Source organism: Cryptotermes secundus, unplaced genomic scaffold (genome assembly GCF_002891405.2).
Source record: "Cryptotermes secundus unplaced genomic scaffold, Csec_1.0 scaffold1025, whole genome shotgun sequence".
Taxonomy (NCBI): Eukaryota; Metazoa; Arthropoda; class Insecta; order Blattodea; family Kalotermitidae; genus Cryptotermes; species Cryptotermes secundus.
This window is the reverse complement of record NW_019730118.1, coordinates 1506297-1524844: the sequence shown is the minus strand read 5'-3', so window position 1 is coordinate 1524844 and position 18548 is coordinate 1506297. Positions and strand designations below refer to the sequence as shown.

The window sequence follows — 18548 nt, the reverse complement described above, 5'->3', positions numbered from 1 at the left end:
ACAATCGGCTCGTAGATGGTGGCAAGGTTGTCAGCCCTACGCGCCGGCCGCCCTTTACCCCCAAGAATATTCGTGGTACTAATTTCTGTTAGAGGTTGAGTCGACCCCAGGGCCATAGTGTGGCTGGAAGGATTAGGGCAATTAAAAAAATATCCAATGACCTCATCGGGACTTGAACCCGCGACCTTCCGGCTTGTAGCATAGTGCCTCAACCAACTACGCTACCAGAGTTTCTATAATATGCACGTAAAACAGCGTCAGTTAAATAAGCTAAGAATCAGACAGTCGGTTTAATCTTCATCAAAGAGTAATTGCTAAACAGGCCCACGTAAAGCTAAAGCATCAGACGAGCATTAAGAAGGCACCAAGTTCAATTCTTATCATCAATCCTGAACTTGTCAGTGGATTTTGGAAGCCAGCTAAAGTTAATCTAATTTCTAACAATGGTCTGACCTTAAAAAGAAGTAAACTTTACTTAGATGAGTACATAAACCGAAGGACTATATAAATTTCTGGTAACAAAACGAGAACAGGCTCTAAAGAGAAAGAATCGGTGGATAGAAAGTCAATAAAACATGTAAGAGAATACAAATATTTACGAAATCCAGTATATACAGACGACACGAGAGATTTGCAAAGTAAAAGGGCAAACATTTATACTCATACTAGGAATAATCTACATGAAATGGTACTGAGGGATCGGAGTTCAAGTCCCGGTGGGGGTAAGAATTTTCATTTCTCCACGTCGTCCAGACCGGCTCTGGGGTCCACCCAACCTCCTAACCAATGGGTACGGGGGGCTCTTTCACCCTGGTGTAAAGCGGCGGAGGCGTGAAGCTGACCACTCACCTCCGACCGTCGGTCGTAACATAAGACTCAGACATTCTCTTTAAACCAGTTGCATTCTGTCCAATTTTTTACAAACCATTTCTTTGAAATCTTGTTTTATATTAACCTCCTATATTCTCCTATGTCTCATAAGTGGTTTTCGGACTACAGTGTTTTTATCTGGCGGTTATTATCAGCCTTATCCCCGTTGCTTTAATCACTCTAAAAATTCTTGATGAACTAATTCAGTGGTAGCAGAACCTGAAGTTTCACTATTGCTAATACCAAAATTTGCCATTCTGCACGATCCTGGACCGACTACAGTGGCCGCGCGGTCTAAGGCATGAAATGCCTTCGTCCGCTGGAACGCTGAGATCGTGGGTTCGAATCCCACTCAGGGCGTGGATCTTCGTCTGCGTTTATTCTGTGTTTGTGTTGTGTGTAGGTTGCGGCCTTGCGTCTGGCTGATCCCCCGGAAAGGAGGCCTGCCGACTGTATAAGATTAAGAAACTGAAGTTAAACGAAGCGTTTCACGGATGTCCTATGCTCCGAGTGGGAGCAACAGGAAAGGATGGATGGATAGATAGATAGATTTTTATTTAACAAATGTAGTTAACAATGACAGTAATTCTTACAATACAACATGTAAATGAAAGAAAATAAAATAAAATAACATATATTTAAAATGTATACTGCATTTTATATGCAGTTGATGCGTACAGCAGTATTTAGATCTGTTTGTTGTGTATAATTCGTCCCTCTTAAGCCTTTCCAAGTATGTGTTTGTGTAGGCAGTACCTCTCGAACGCCTCGACGTCATCTTGCCATATGCTGCAGTGCATTTCTAGATTTAGTCGGAATTGCAGCCTTATACGGTACATGCGTTGGTAGTCTGGTGGTTTTTCGTGGGTGCTCTTCGTTGCTAGGTATGTGACATGACGTCCGTGAGCCGGAATAGTGAAATCAGAGGAGCTAGCCAACTGCTCAGTAAACATATTCTCGCCCCAACGAATATGCAAACAATCGAATTACTTCAGTTGATATGCAACGGCGCTGTAAACACTCCTTCTCAACAATAGAGAGGCTGTGTTTTCCGCGTGGTCCGTGCCGAGGTGTTATAAAACGGACAAATAAGATCGTTTGAGTTAGTTGAATTTCGAGACCCCAGCCTGCGAGGATATGAGACTGGGAGCAGAGGGATTGAATACAGTGGAGTTCCGCAGTTCGCAGTTGCCGCGAAGAATTGAGTTGAATTCCAGATTTTGCAACTGCAGCAGAGAATGAAGAGAGACGGTAGTCGAGGGTGATTGAGAATAATGGCAAGAAATGAATTAGGCTGTGCGAAGAAGACTTCAGGCGTGATTTGTAGTTACAGTGAGACTGTTATAAATCCGTTGTCAGGAAACGACCAGTGGAAAGTAAAGACTGAGTATCGCAGTGTGTTTGCAGCAGTGAACTGTAAAGTGCGGAAATTAACGATAGCGCTGTAATTGCCTGTAGTTCCGAGTTGTGTGTTTAAGGTGTTAGTTAATCCAATCATCAAATGAAAACCCCGTCTGTAAGTTACGAACAACCCCTACACGTTACAAAATCGTATGTATTGACTCAACTTTGTAAACATTGGCCATGTAGTTAATATCAGTTAAGCGACAGTGTATGTTAAGTGGTCAGCAGACCGATACATGTTGCATAACAAGGGGATTTTATGTAATTGTTTAAATTCCATAGAACAGCTGGGTATATAATAACATATAAATTAAATTATACAATTGAATCAGCGTCATTAAATGGGCGAAGATTCAATTAACCACCTTGACACATTTACACAGGCTTTCTGCAGGAGAGTAGTAGTTGAGAAGAGTGGAAGACAAGTTGAATGAAGCACACGAAGAGAGAGAGAGAGATGGAAGAACCGATGTTTTAAAACACCCGTTATTCATGAAGAAATTTAGTGAGAAAGGTATTCTATTTCCTGTAGCAAATGAAAATTTATAGGTACAATGGAAAACGCTGTTTCGGCGAATAAAGCAGATTCATCGGTAGAGACAGAAAATAAACTGCCAAGTACGATATGAAGTAGCGCTGAGAACTGGCTTGACCCCCCCAAAATAACATTGTTATTACGGCATGCTGACAGCTCTGTCTGTTTGCATCTTCTGTGACTTTGAGTGGTGTACAGTAAAAGTCAGAGTCCCCTTTAGGGTTGTGAAAACTTAGAATTCAAGGTCAGTCCAACCAACACGAGGAACAGGCGCATAGTCGTTTGTCTATATGGCTAAATTTCAAAATAACTTGGAACTGAATTTGAGAAAACTGGGTACAAGGGATGCACAGTACATCGTAAGGGCTGATAATGTTTAATTTGCAATCATATGTACTGCTATACAGCTGACTAAAGAACAGACTCAGTAAGGCAGGGTCATTCTTAAGAATTAAGTCGCTCAGCTGGTCAGTAAATTTTCCACAGCAACCAGAAGGGATGTAACATGTTCACAACAACTCGCCGCTGCACTTTGTCTTCAGTCAGTTCATCCGATCCAGTCCACATACCTTTAAAATCACTTTAAGAATTATTTTTCTATGCCTAGGTCACCCAAGCAATGTCTTCCCTTTTCCTTTTCAGACTAACTTGTACTCTTCTGCAAATATAATTAGAATGATCAAGTCAAGGAGGGTGAGGTTGACAGGGCACGTAGCACGAATGGGGAGAAGAGGAATGCATATAGAATATTGGTGGTAGGTTGGTGGACAATATTAAAATGGATCTTAGAGAGATAGAATGGGGTGGTATGGATTGGATTGCTCTGGCTGAGGATAGGAACCAGTGGAGGGATCTTGTGAAACTTCGGGTTCCATAAAATGCTGAAAAAAAAACATGTTTCTCATATCTCCCATACGTGCTAAATGTCCCAACTAATAGTGTATGGTAAAAAGTGGAAACTATGAAACTCCTCGATATGGGAATTATTTAACGAAATAAAAGGAAAGGCTATTTATGAGTATGGAAAACGCCTCCCCCAAAGAACGCGAATGACCCCAGCACATGAAGAGCTGTGGAGGCGCACCCTTTACGTCCTTTGATGCATGATGTGTCGGTTTGAGCAATTTAATTGTTAATTCAGTTTAGAGAACTGTTGCATTCAGGCGGTGTCATGTTTTGTGTCTTGTAGTTGCTCTTTGTCCCAAACTAAGTAGTTGGTTCAGCGCTTCTATGAAACATGGATTTCTTGAGCTAGTAGATTAGTTTCGGCCGGTCACGGTAGCCGAGCGGTCTAAGGCGTGTACTGTCTTCGCTCGGTTGGAAATCGGGATCGTGGGTTCGAATCCCACTCAGGGCATGGATGTTTGTGTGCGTTTTTCTGTGTTTGTGTACAGGTAGAGACCTTGCGACGAGCTGATCACTCGCCCAAGGAGTCCTACCGAATGTGTAAGATCTAGAAAAACCGAAGTGAACGGAGAAGTTCATGGAGGTAGGCCTAGGCCCACTGGGGCTGTAGTGTCAAGAAAAAAAGTAGATTAGTTTCTTCATACCGGTAATGAGCACTTGCCGTCGTCTCAGTTAATGCTAAATCGTGCCGACGCCTTTGACAAATTAGGGAATATTATCATTCATTCAACATAACGCCGTTGCCAACAGTTTGTAATGTCAGTTGCTCGACCGTCCTGAATATTGTGTTTGAATTGCGCGTCCTCCGTTGTGTACTGAGTACTTTCAGCAGATCAGCGATACGCGTCTGTGCGTTGCATAAGAACTAGGAGTAACCCAATGGATATATATTAGGAATATTCAGCCCTTTGTTGGCCTTGGACGCTTTTTCTGTTTCTTGATTTTTTCACAGTCGGTAGGGCTCCTTGGACGGGGGATCAACCCATAGCAAGGCACCGGCAAACACAGGAGAGCACAGACACAGAATAAACACACACACATCCATGCGTCAAGTGGGATACGGACCCACGTTCCCAGTGTTCGAGCGGGCGAAGAGGGTTCATGCGTTAGACCGCGCGGCCACTGTGATGGGCACCTCACATTTACTTCCCTGAATTATTTAACATTACTTTCCATCATTATGTTGTACAACTACTGTCATTTGTTAAAGGTTTAAATATGATTTAATGGAGTAGCGGAACATGTCTCATCTATTTTAGTCGTTATATAAATTCCCGATAAGTTACCGTGATTTGCAGGAGAGTAACGCCAACGTTAACTGGTCATTAGCGGGATAACATGACGATCCAGCTGACATCTTTGTCAGAACGCTAACTTTCTCATACAGAGTAAACCGAGGATATTAATTGGAGAGTGCCGTACGTGCAGGATAATTGTTTTCATTCTCGTGAGGGATAGTCTGGTCCGAGGCTTCTTGAAATATTTCGTAACAAGCTTATTTTTTTACGATGATGAGTTGTAACCTCCACCCCCAAACCCAAGCTGGAGGACCACCCCATGTCGGCTGTCGGCGACTGCTTATTCAATATATTCACAGCTACCTTTCATATCTGGGGGCTTTCTCCTCCATCCGCAACCTGAGGAAGCGCCATGCCGCGGTGACAAGGGACCCACCTAACATGGGACAGGTGGAGGGCTCTTGTGAATAAGGTAATGAACCTTCGGGTTCCATAAAATGCTGGGAAGTTCTTGTTGAGTAGCTGCACAATTCTCGCATTCTCAAGAAGAGCTCGGCTCCATGAGCGAGTGAGTGAGTGAGTGAGTGAGCGAGGGATAGCCTACAGCCACTTCGAGTGGAGATGTCCGCTAGACCAGCGAGTGGCAATATACTGCTGCAGAGAACGTTACACGGTATAAAACAGGAGCCTTCTATAAACTTTATTCAGCACAGCGAGACTTCTGCTTAACAGTACCAACAACAGTGGGCCGAATGCATGGGGCAGTATGTGACTGTTCTCTTGCAGTCTTATCTGATATGGCATTACACAAAAGCGTGAACAGCGGACTTTCCTTTCTGGGCTTCGTTTCCATATTCACAACCATGCGCCTAAATATAGATAGGAAATCAGATTAGGATCTCGAATCTTCTCTCTTTAAGGGGAAATAGGCTTATGAGATCAGTATGTTGCCTGTGTGTGTGTGTGTGTATGTATGTATGTATGACCCTATGTTTGCTTATAAATCAGCGAACCGACTGTTTCCCACAGATATTCTGTCATTAAATTAGTGTTTAATTGCCAATGGTTCTAAATGGCAATTCATGCGTAGTATGGAAAGGGCTAATAGCGACATTTAAAAACAAATTTAGCTTTAAAAAAACAGTATTTTCAACATTTTCTGTCTGTAGAATTCAGATGGATCAGATTCACGACTCTCAACTGCAGAAGTTATAAGTTATACCATGAACGGTGAGTGCGCATGCGTTGGAAGAAGGCAGCGCACACTTACCTGAGAACAATACGGGAAACTATTACGAATCTCCCAACACAGCCGATTACCCGATGAAGATTCGAATCCGACGTCTCCCGTACACATGTCTTGATACTGAGCAGGTCGGTAGGGCGACAACGAGTAGGACTTATCGTATATTAGAGAGGTGCTCGGTTCGAATCTTGGCAGGTATACAGGCCATCCTATCTGAGATTCATCATGGTTCTCCCCAGTCCCTCCAGGTTTCTTTTTTATTTAGGGGGGCTGAGGCTCAGTCCACTTGGTACGTCAGCCACCAATTGGCCTGTTGTACCAGCTCCGGATGATTGATGATGAGCGTGGAGAAGTCGGTGGAATAAGAATTGACAGGGGAAACCGAAGTACTCGTAGAAAACACGCCCCAGTGCCACTTTTTCCACCACAAATCCACATGACCTGGGCTCGAACCCGAGGTGCCGTGGTGGGAAGCCGGCGACTAACCGCCTGAGCCATGGCACGGCTGTCTCTTCAGGCCAAGAACACTTCCTTCCAGATCCTCTTCAGTTCATTATTCATTTATTGTCATACCATTCATACTCTCTTCTACGATAGTGAAAGCTTCATAAAAAATTAATTAATTAGTGTATAAGCGTAGACCTTTACCGATACAGCAATGTGGTCGGCCATAAAATCCTCGAAGTCGTGGAAAGTTTAGTAATGAAACACCATGAGATTAACCTGTAGGAGACTGTAATAAAACTTGTTTTGCTCAGTAATTGTTCCCAACGAACATTAACGTGACATACCTGCAATATTTCTCCCTCGTTGATACATATCAAACTTCTAACGACATATAATTGTTTTACATTACTGATCCCAATAGGGGTACAAAAACGCAACATGCAATACAGCATGTTTCCGCAAGGAATGTGGAATCATGTACATAGAAAAAATGTAAAGATATATGTTCGTGTCACTTTTATGATTTACATAGTTTTCAGCGTACTTTTTTCAAATAGCAGTCACACGTCTCACTTAACTAGTGCATACTATTTTATTCTCTTTGCTCGAAACACATATGTAAAATGAATTCACTATACGCCATAGAATTAAGACAGATCTTCTTGATTCGAATAATATATTGTGGCATGTAGACCCGTTGTTAAGTAATATCTCTGTAAACAACTTCCGTTGCTAATCAACAGATACCTGACACTCGCCATTGGACTAGCTGGAGAGCAGTGTTCTATTCGCGTTCCGCGTCGATGGCTACACACGCAGCAATAGATACATAGAACTGTTTTCTGTGCGATCCGTGCCTAGATGTTATAAGCAGGACAATTAGAGAGTGGAGTGGTATGAAGTGAGTCGGTTGATGAGTGAGTGAGTTAGAGGACTGCTGAAGTTCAGTCGTGAGCTGTTGCTGTTAGAAGCTGGTAGCAGAGACACGGAGATAGTTCGGGAACCCAGAAGAAGAGAAAAGTTTGCTGTTGCAAGCTGTTACCAGACAACGACCGGTGAACACACAGCAGACAGAAAAGATGTAGTATGTGTTGTAGTGAATTGTAGTGTGTGTGAATTTGCGACAGCGCTATCGTTACTTGTACGACTAGTTACGATCTGTAAGTGGTCAGTAAATCCAATTACAAACCGAAACCCAGTCTATAGTCACTCATACACGAGATCATATTGATCATCACGTGAACTACTTTAATATTCATTTTGTGATGTCTGGAATCCGTCAAATTAGATAATGCTTCTCAAAATGCTGACGCCCTAAAGCCGTCAAAATATTTCGTTCGGTTAAGTGTATGGATCGACTTTAGTCCCGTGTATAAATTATCGAGACATTTGTTGTTTTATGTAAGATTTGAGGTTTTGACGGTGTTGACTATGAAGTATGCCGTCTACTTGGATGTGGCGCCGTGTAGATATTGTGTAAATCGACGTTTCGAGGAATGTATCGCCTCAAACTTCAGGGTATAAAATCCACGAGCGAGAAACCAGCGTGAGCAGGTGGCGCCAGTCTGTAAGTCATTTGGGCCTTTCTTGCATGTTACAAAGGAAAACAGATCAAGTAACTTAATTTTGTTCATTATTCCCTCTCAGTGGCATGTACTGTCTTCACTCGGTTGGGAACCGGGATCGTGGGTTCGAATCCCACTCAGAGCATGGATGTTTAGTTTGTGTGTGTGCGTTTTTCTGTGTTTGTGTACAGGTAGAGGCCTTGCGACATGCTGATGACCCGCCCAAGGGGTCCTACCGAATGTGTAAGATCTATAAGAACCGAAGTGAACGGAGAAGTTCATGGAAGTAGGCCTAGGCCCACTGGGGCTGTAGTGCCAAGGAAAAAAGAATTCCCTCTCAGTTGGAGGCGTTGCCTTTAATCCTCGGCACTTGTCATGAAAACATTCCGCTACATTACGGAGAACGTAAGTTTGTTTCTGCTGTAATTACCGAGAAGTTGACAAGTAAATTGGCTTCAATCGCGTATTTTTATGTTTAAGGAAGTATGGGGTGAAATGTGTTAAAACAAGGCGTTATTTCTCCATGAATTTTGATCAAAGACCGTGAAGCCATCCAATGTTGAAAACTGCCTCGTTACTGCAACAGTTCTGTAGTATTGAAGGAGAATCCGTACGTGTTGGTGTTGGTACCCTTTAATCATTTTAAGACTAAAATTGAGCTAAATAATAATTAAAAAATTAGTTCCTACCTCACAGAAAACACACAGTATTTATTACAAGAATGAAAGGTGAAGTATTACCTGGTAAAGGTAAAAAAGGTAAAGTTGTCCCTGTGCTTAACTAATTAAACACTACGTCATGAAGTCATATGAAGTAGTGGATGTATAGATCCACATTTTCTTGACCTATGCTTAAATAATTGAACACCAAGCCATGAAGACGTATGGAGGAGTAGAGGTATAGCTCCACAATTCTTAACCTCGGTAATGGACGGAGGTGAGTGATAACTTCACTCCCCGGTCGCTTTGCCAGCGGCGAAAGAGCCCCCGGTATACACGTGTACATTGGGTAGGACCAACTGGTTAATACTGTTTTACGGAAGTATTTATTTTTTGTTCTACGAATCGTGCTTGCGCTGATCACGTGACACCCTCTATCCGCTAAAGTTGGCACTAAACTTCGCCGACAAGCGGCGGTCGCTCGGTCGGTATAGTTCGCTTTCGGACTAAAACCACTGAGTTTGTTTGTTTTTCTACGAATCTTGCGGGATCCATATGTATATAACCTGTGGGCAAAATGTATGGTAGTTTAATGTTAAAGTAAAGATATATTAAGCCATTTTTGCTTAAAAGGTTTGTTTCCACTGGTATGGTGTCTCCTCCCGAATTATCATGCCTCTGACGGCACGTCTCCGTCTCATTTGTCACTATGAATATTAACTTGTGAAAAACAAATCTCACACCCGTTGCGGCTAAAGGAAAATTAAATGTAAACCCCAAAACAATGTGAAACTACGGCTGGACTCCAGCTTGGTTGTTTCATATACTAGGCATAATGCTGTAAAATTGACCCTGGGTCAGAGGCTAATTAGGTCATAGTTATGCTCATGAAGCAATTTTCCTTTGGTCGAAAGCATTTTATATGATCCATCTTATTCAAACACGCATTCAATCTCATAGGATCTAGTCAGTAATGAACTGGCCTTCTGGAAGCAGGGGAATCCCAATAACACACACACGGTACGAAGACCCTCAGTTAGAGTAATATATTGCATACAAACCGCGTTCTCTTCAAGTGGGATTTGTGGTGGACAAAGTAGAGCTGGGGCACGTTTTCTCCGAGTACTTCGGTTTCCCCTGCCAATCTTCATTCCACCAATTGCTCCACAATCACCCTCACCTATCATCTGGGGCTGGTACAGTAGGCCAGAAGTGGCCGCAGTACAAGGGACTTAGTCCCACCCCACTAGCATTAAAAAATATGTTCTTTCCTTGTGGCTTCAACGTTCCTTATGAAACAAGTTGTGTTTTTGTAACCAAATCCGTATATGGGCTACTACGAAATAGTTTTCAGTTTATATAAACTATTATTTAGAGAATTGAAGAGAAAGGGGTTATATAACTTTTTGGATCTGAAAAAATTGCATTTTGAGTTATGGTTAAGAAGGGCCATGCTCGTAGAAAGATTTATCAGTTATCAGTGATTTAACTAACTACATGAAGCAGATTCTGTCCTGAGACGCCAGCCCCTTCGTTAGTCAAGAACCTCTCCGACTGACATGGAATCCGAATGTTCATTACCGTGTTCACAAAATCCCGCCACTGGTTCCTGTCCTGGTCCCACACCACACCTCATATCCTACCTACGTATTTAAGATCCATTTTAATATCATCCTCCAATCTACGCGTAAATCTTCTAAGTAATATCTTAACTTGAGGGTATTCTCGTCTCATGTGAGCTACATAAACTATCCATCTCACTATCTTTGATTTAAGCGCCCCAATAATGTTTCAAACTACGAAGCACCTTCTAATGCAGTTTTGTCCAGTCTCCGTTACTTACTCCCTCTCAGACCCACACAATTTCCTTTGCACCCTGTTTTATCATCATTTAAGTTCGTATTTTTATTTCTTTTTCTATTTTCCAGTCTCTCCGTTTTCCTTTTTATTGTCTTTCTTTATTCGTTACCTCTTTATATACTTCTTTATTGTTTATTTATTTAGTATTGATACGTCTTCTGTCTCCCTTGTTCGCTTTCCTCATGCGACAACTAAAGCCCCGTTTATTGGCTGTGTTCAAAGAGTTGCAGTTATTTATGTTAGTATGTTGCTTGTGTTGATAGTATCACTGATGTTTACAATAATCTTGATAATTAATATTTGTATTATACTAAATGTCATTATTAGACGTCGTTGTTCGTGACCAAAATACGGCACAACTGTAATTCATCTGTTACAGTATAAATATATCATTTGTTTTTAACGATACACTGGAATTATATTCCTTTTCTCTGTGTTTCAGGTAAGTGTAACTGTCCGCACGAGAAACGCTGCTGAAGGTAACATGGAACAAGTAGCTGGAATGGCTGTAGCCAAGGCAACATGTAAGTTCTGCCCTCAAGAATGGCGGTTATTGATTTCGGTTATCAGTTACGAGCAGGACTTCCTCTTCTATCCCATGTTGATCTCGGAGAACAAAAATACGGGTTTTTCACTTTGGTATCGTTTTTATTGTGTTAGAAAACTTCCTCTCTGATAGAATCAGGAAACTCATGGACCGTTTGACAAGATGCATTGAAAACTGTGGCGATTAGATATCTACACACCCGCTGTGTGATTACCACATTAACCCTTATCTATGATCTCTTGGCAGAGCACGTGTCTTTTCGTTGTCTTTTTTCAGTCAGTCCGGGTGGATGCTATGGTTTTACCTTATTATTATTATTATTATTATTATTATTATTATTATTGTTGGAGGGGGTGGGTTTCCCCATGAACCGCGACCAGTGGTCTATTGTACGTCCCCCTGTGATATTCTACCAGTCTCTATACCCTACCGATACTGGTGCGTGCCATCAGTCCCGACTCAGCCAGCGAGTTCGGCCTCTACTGGCTCAGCGGTATCTAGATGCTTCCCCCATCTACTAGAGGCGTTAGAGACTACTGTTGGGCGGGAAATGTCCTGAATTTGGCTCAGTGGTCCCCTTAGGACATGAGGTTCTTTTACGTGCCGTAAAGCACGGGACACGGGACCCACGGCTTAAAGTCCCTCCCGGAGGACTTGTTCCCTGAATTTTTCCGTCCTTAAAAATTCCACGACCTTCGCCGGGTTTGAACCCGCGTACCAAGAGTCATGAGGTGGGAACGTTACCTCTAGACTACGGAGGCCGCTTGGTTTTACCTTAAAGCAGACCACCGATGTTTCCTCTTGCAAACTTTCTTATATTACTCATACTAATTCTTCCATAGCCCATTTGGCAGTTGATACATCATTGTAAAACAACAGATTTAATTACATGTGTAATTAATACGCGTCTCCCTGGCTTTGACGATTGGACAGCGTAATGTGGATTGTGGCCTTCTAGAATATGACACCGAGCAGTCTCATAGGTTGTTACTAGTGTTTCAGAAGAACCCGCTGCCTCCATCTTCAGGGTAGAAACATATCCTAAAAATGGCAACTTTTTTTTCCTAAACATTGTTAACCATCTGCGAGACCAACAGCATCATAACGTAAAAGACCATAATCTAAATTTTCACTTCCGTGAAAACTTCCAATCTCAATGTAGATCCTGTTTCTGGGCCATGACGCCGTGTAGATGTTCATTTTTGAGATAGAGAGAATAAGGATCACTGAAACATCTATACTGCAGTGTGCTTCTACAAGATGTCATCGCCAAAAAGCAAGATTTAGACAAATATAAAGTTATTACACCGACCTGGTTGATATAGCGGTAATGTCCTAGACTTGTATTCGGGGACTCTCAGATGGCTCTTCTGAGGTTCTTCGTGTTCCTCAGTTCCTTCTGGCGAAAGCTGAAATTGTACCTCGATTAGGCCACAATCGCCTCTTTCAAATTCTTTCAGATTCATCTGTCTTCCTTTCCTCCAGCGCTGTATAGTCGAGACACTGATAACACCTTTAGGCAACTCGCACAAACGAAAAATGCCGTGGAATTGTAACATGACTCAACTGGTTCAGAATGAAGAGCAGTTTCAGGGTTTCGCATTTCATGAAGGCAAAAATATTTAAGTTGCAGAAAGACGAGCTCGAACAGTTGTCAGTGCTCAAGAGAGACTTGATGGAATAAATAACCGTTGTTCTAGGAAAATGAGGCTGAATAAGCTTCAGCTTTTTAAGAAAGACCGGGATTAAAAACTGCCATCTTCTCTGGAAAACCTCCATGAATATCAGCTGAACAGAAATTGTCGGTTCAATCAGAATTTTCAAGGGAGACCTGGCTGGATAATTATCAACTCTTCAAGGAACGTAATTTTAATAAGTAAACCCATCAACTGCTGAAGTCACTTCCATTGAATAAATATTAACTATGAAAAATGCCGTCTTCTGGGATGTGGCACAGTGTAGATCTTGTGTCAACCGACGTTTCGGAGGAACATATCGTCTCTATCTTCAGGTTCCTGCAGAGTCACCTGCTAACACTGGTTCCTCTTTTTCGGATTTTTCTTCCCTGAAAATGGAGGCGATACGTTCCTACGAAACATCAGTTAACACAAGATCTACAGGGCGCCACATTCCAGAAGACGGCATTCTTCATAGTCACCTCCGTGAAAACCTCAAATCTTACAAACTATCGACTATTCTAACGAGACTTGGTTGAATAACTACCATCTCTTTCAGGAAAACAGTTTAAATATTTAGGCCTATCAGTTGTTAAAGTAAAGCCTTATGAATAATTATCACCTCTTTAATGAATCGTCAGTTGAACACATAAGCGTACCAGCTCCTCAAGAAATCCTGAGTTGTGCATCATCTTTTCAAGGAAGGAACAGCCATATAACCATTAGATATTCCTGTGGAAGAAGGTTCTATGTGTTATTAATTATCTGTATAGGCTGTGATGTTAATTACGTTTGGCCGCACAGAATAATTTGATGTACGAAATAATTGGGCCTACAGAGGCTGTTCGAGAGGCTTGTACTTGTCTGATGCGAACAAATTGATTCTTGAGCGCGGTGTGTGGAACCACTGAGGCGCATCATCCGAAGGCTTTTAACTTCATGCGGCTTCACTTCCAGGGCAACACAAAAGAATACGGCGGAACAGGGTGAGGCCCTCCCGAGGGTATTAGCTATCAGGGCATTGAAGGTTAAAACTCCGGCCCTTTACCTTTCTGTCTCTCTTTTGGAACGCTCGGAGTGGTTACCGTTTTGGTTGTATGCTCTAATCGATGCGTTTGTTCTGTACTTTTACAAAAAAATTCTTACCTCCGAACACTGATCTGACAATCATGGAGAATTCTATACTGACATGTGTCTGAAATATTTTGGGATGCTTCATCGTCAGATAGTTGTGTAGATTGTTACGACATCGTTAGAAAGTTGCCAGACTCTGTTTTCAACACGCGATGGCGATCTCGTTTAGCACACAGAACTTCTTTCCCTCGGGTGGCCTAACCGAGGTATGACGCACTCTCAAAGATGTTTTATGTAAAGAATATTATAAATTAAAATGGTAGTGTTGAAATAGAAAGAGCCGGGATAGCTAAGTCGATATAGCGACTGGTTGCGGGCTGGACGACAGAGGCGTCGGAGCTCGAGTCCCGGTAGGGCGAAGTATTTTCTATTTTCCACGTCGTCCAGCCCGGCTATGGGTACCACCCAGACTCCTACCCAATGGGCACCAGGGGTTCTTTCCCCGGGGGTAAAGTGGCCGGGCGTGAAGCTGACTATTCACCTCCAGCCGAGGTCAAGAAAACGTGGGTCTATACATCCATTCCCCCATACGCCTTCATTGGCGTAGTGCTTAATTAGTTAAGCACAGTGATATCTTTGGGGGAACACTGTCGCTTAGTTGGTTGAGGCACTATGCTACAAGGCAGAAGGTCGCGGGTTTCTGTCCCGATGAGATTGATTTTTTTCTTTTCAATTTACCTAATTCTTCCAGCCGCACTATGGCCATGGAGTCGACTCAGCCTCTCACAGAAATGAGTACCGGGAATCTTCCTAGGGAGTAAAGTGCAGCCGGCGTGTAAGGCTGGTAACCTCACCGCCGCCTGTGAGCCGATTGTCTAGAGAAAATATGAGTCTCGACGTCTCACAACCCAATGGGCCTTAGCGGCCTATTAAAGGGATAGCTTTAACTTTTACCTTTACCAAGGACAACTTTATCTTTAGGTGCTGAAATAGAGAATGTAGAATGATACTAAGTATAGTTAACAGTAAATAGTATTTTGAAAGTGACTAAATTTATTTGACTGTGGGTGGAATGGGGTAGTTGTGTTGGAACTTAAGGTACTGACATGTGTATCGAAATGCACGGAGTCGAGTCCTAGAAGTTTGCAGTATTCTCTAATACGAAAATTATGAATCATTGAATCAGTCAAGCCGGTCACGGTAGCCCAGCGGTCTGAGGCATGTATGTCTTCGCTCGCTCGGAAGCCGGGATCGTAGGTTCGAATCCCACACAAGGCATGGATGTTTTGGTATGTGTATGTGTTTATTATGTGTTTGTGTTGTCCTGTGTTTATGTAGAGACCTTGTGACGAGCTGATCACTCGCCCAAGGAGTCCTACCGTCTGTAAAATGATCAAAATGAAAAAACAACCTCGACACCGAAAGGTATAAGAGGAACGGATTAAGTAATTAAGAATTAGTCATTTGGTTAATTAGTAACTTTTTTATTGCTAATCGGGTGGGACTAAGTCACTTGTACTGCGGCCACTTCTGGCCTATTGTACCAGCCCCAGATAAGTGAGGGTGATTGTGGAGCAATTGGTGGAATGAAGATTGGCAGGGGAAACCGAAGTACTCGGAGAAAACCTGCCCCAGTGCCACTTTGTCCACCAAAAATCTACTTGACCAGACCCGGGATCGAACCCGGGCCGCCGCGATGGGAAGCCAGCGACTAACCGCTTGAGCTATGGCGCATCCCTTAATTAGTAACTTAGTTAAATGTAAATTTCTGTCTCCTTGAATCTTGCAGCAGTCTATGACACTGAATGCTGCATGCTCATATTTAATTATAAGCCATTATTAGGTCTGTCCTTACTGATCTTGCGACATTTTCCATTTCGTGAATTTTCGACACATGTGAATGTTTTCTTTCAATTAATTGTATGCCTCATTTGACATAAAATGGCCACACTGGCTATTTATGTACAGGAAAACAGCATCCAGCCAACGACTGATTGCTTTTCAGGACCCCCAGAGCAAGATTAATTGCACTTGTTTTGGAGTGGATTCAAATCTGTTCGAAGTCATAAAGGGGGAACCCAAACCCAGTTACCATGTATTTTGGGGAGGAAGGATACTGGATTTATAACCACCCTGTTAAACAGCCATGCGGAATCGGTTTGACTGGACATACACAAAATTAGATACATGAGGAGTGCCGCAAATGAACCGTTCATTGCCTGTTTTTGTCGCTTTATCATTAGAGACAAATATGGAACCTAATTACAAGCTTTGGTCACGGTTTGATGAAGAGAGGTCCAGTGTTCTAATCTCGGTTAGGACACTTGCTATGCTTACTGTTATTTCTCGTGATTTACCTCACTTCATACAAGCAGAGGCCGGCAGAGTCGCTTATTTCCACGTTCTTTCCAATTAGTTACTCGTCCAATCATTCGGCGATGTACAAGAAAAATTGAAAGGCCTTGTGAAGTGGATCAAGAAATACCTTACATAGTAAAAGTAATAATACATTTGTAATTACATTCACGCTTTCCAGAGATCCTGTAGATATAGATGTTTTACAGGGATTTGAAGGGAATCAGCATTAAGGATTGAGAACGCTTTATGTTTTCAAAGGAACCAAGCGAATATTCAGTATGGACCTCAAAATTTGTTTCAAACGTCCCCTTAATCTTCTTCCCATTTTACAGTACAACCTGCAGTTGCATAATGCCATCATATTGCGGCGTGACGCCTGAAAGCCGGATTATATGACGTCCATTGCTACGCAACGACTACAGTAAAAACGCATAATTCAATGGCAACGAGTACATAGGCAGACCGCTACCTAGGAAATTGCCTAGGCAACGGAGACAGCATTGTTGAGTTTCCGCAGCAACAGATACGCTAGCCAACGCTGCGTCTAAGGCAGAGAGAACCCTCGGACAAGGTTTTCTCTCGGCAGTAAGCGAAGATCTACTTTAAGAGGTATATTGCGACAGATAAGATCAGTGATCGATGGGCTAGTCAGGTCGCATCGCCTGGAAGAAGTTATGTCAGAGTGATTGTAATGATTGTAATTGTAATTGTAAACGAGTTGTCCAATAAAGCAGCTTCGTCAAAGCCGCAACCCATTAATTATTTGTCACGGAACACCGGACGCGTGACAGTATACTCTGTCCCCTATCTTCAACAGGTATATCCGCCTGATGTGTATCTATATGCCTTCAGCAATATTATTTTTCTTAATTTTGACACATACAGGTACTCGTATTTCACAATTTGTATGTCTGATTACATGTATATGATTTAATAAGACAAAAATAACACAATATGCTTTATAATTATTAAACAAAAAACTGAAGTATTTAAATTAAATCGTGGGTACAGTTTTAGCGGATAATGCTCGTAGAATGAAATCATTCTGAAGCCCGGGTTCGACGATAATACCATCAAAGTGTATGTTGAGGAGATGCATGCATTGAAGAATTCCGTCTTCTGGGATGTGGCGCTGTCTAGATCCTGTGTGAACCGACGTTTCGGAGGAACGTATGACCTCCATCTTCAAGGAAGAAAAGTCCGCGAGCGAGGAACCAGCTCAAGCGGCGCCACATCCCAGAAAGGCAACATTCTTCATAGTCACCGCTGTGAAAATCTCAAATCTTACAAATACATACATTGTTAGAATGTAAAATGGACTATTCTGGCTTTGTACTATTGTTGATGTAAACATCTGGGCTCCACGTAGCTCAGGAGAGGGCCCAGTGGCAGGCTCTTGTGAACACGATAGTGGGCGTTCGGGTTACATAAAGTATTACGAACTTGTTGAGTAGCTGAGCGACTGGCAGCTTCTGAAGATGAACTCTGCTCCATGGAGTTAGTTAAGTTAATTTCCGAAGAAAGCAGTCTTCTGGGATTTGGCACCGTGTATATGTGGTGTTAACCGACGTTTCGGAGGAACGTATCGCCTCCATCTTCAGGGTAGAAGAAAAAGTATAAGAAATCTGCAAGCGACAAGACCGTGAGAACGGTAAAAGCAGACTGCTTTCTTCATAGTCACCGCCGTGAAAGCCTCAAATCTTACAAGTTAATTTCCGGTTTAAAAGACGTTTCCTTTTCTTCAGATAAAGATCCTGACCTTTTATAGAAGTGCGGTGTCTAGTTTGGAATGTTCTTGCAGCCCTTCATTTCTACTCGCAACATAAAGCTATCCTGCAAATGATGTCATATTCACGTAAATGTGGAAGTACTTTGTTCGCCTTCAGTTTATTGACTTGTGTTGATTTTGGCTACGGACTGGTATTCCAGGAAGAAAGCAAAACACTTTTCCTACCGCAGTGAAGCACATGCAACCGTTCTTTTTAACCAGTACTCAAAATACAGCCTTTGTTTTATTGTACCCTCAAGGGGTTACTTTTAGGGGAATCCCCTACTAAAATTAATTGCACGTGTTTGGGATTGAATTTATAACTCGTGTCTACTGTCACATAAAAAGGTTACATACGCCCCTGACAGAGATTCGCCAGGGCTACAATGTAGGAT

At 42.4% G+C, this 18548-nt stretch overlaps 1 protein-coding gene across 3 annotated transcripts in view; it reads left to right on the top strand.

Annotated features, from left to right (window-relative positions):
- Positions 1-18548, top strand: part of LOC111866279 — a 658988-nt gene that overhangs the window by 519514 nt on the left and 120926 nt on the right. The window lies entirely within an intron of this gene.